Source organism: Triticum dicoccoides, chromosome 5B (assembly GCF_002162155.2).
Source record: "Triticum dicoccoides isolate Atlit2015 ecotype Zavitan chromosome 5B, WEW_v2.0, whole genome shotgun sequence".
NCBI classification, from domain to species: domain Eukaryota; kingdom Viridiplantae; phylum Streptophyta; class Magnoliopsida; order Poales; family Poaceae; genus Triticum; species Triticum dicoccoides.
This window is the reverse complement of record NC_041389.1, coordinates 606,653,334-606,654,402: the sequence shown is the minus strand read 5'-3', so window position 1 is coordinate 606,654,402 and position 1,069 is coordinate 606,653,334.

Genomic DNA, 1,069 nt, shown 5'->3' with positions numbered 1-1,069 from the left:
GAATAGTGCCATGAAACGAATATATCCAGTTATGTGCTTTACCGAGTTTATCTATGTACTCCCTCCAGTCCTATTTAGTGTGCGTATAACTTTTTTCGCTTTTTCCGCGAATGATCTGCCTGATCCACTTTTTGAGCGACTCTTTCCTATCATATCCCTGATTTATCGCTTTGCATGCAACCAGCAGTAACTGCTCACCTCATCCCACGCGCCCCTGCCTTGGTTTGACTGAAGTCAAACTTTGTAAAGTTTGACCAAGTTTAAGAAAAAAATTGTAAACATTTACCATAACAAATCTATATGATGTGAAAATACATTCAATAATAAATTTAATGGTATTGATTTGTTATTGTATATATTAATATTCTTGTTTATAAACTTTGTCAAACTTTACAAAGCTTGACTTTGACCAAAGCTAATATGTGGACTAAATAAAAACGAAGAGAGTACTCACATGGTGGAGGAACGAGGAAAAGGAAGGACAGACCAATCAACAGGCGCTGCGCGTTGTAATCAATTGCATGCACGGATTTGTAGTAATCCAGCTTTCTCCATACGACACAGGGGCAAATTAGTCCAATATTTTCGAATGGAGGCTCTCATTGGTATCTGGGCTTGCACTTAGGCGCACAGTAAAAAGGACCAGAGGGAGTACCAAACATATGGATGGGTACTCACTTTTTAGACATTGCGCATTAAATTGTGTATGTACTACTCCCTTCGTTCCTAAATATAAGGTGTATTAGTTTTTCAAAAAGTCAACTGTTGTCTATCTTTGACCAAGTTTACAGCAAAATATATAAAGATTTATGATACTAATTATATAAAATGTAAAAATACAGTTCATGATGAATCTAGTGATAATGATTTGGTATTCTAGATATTGATATTTTTGTCTATAAACTTGGTCAAACTTAGAGAGGTTTGACTTTTTGAAAAAATAATACACCTTATATTGAGGAACGGAGGGAGTAGTATACAAACAACCATCTCTTTTCACGGATCCCTCTCTTAAAATCTCCTCTCACTCACACATTTCAACACCCAACCGTCAATAAAATACTCGATA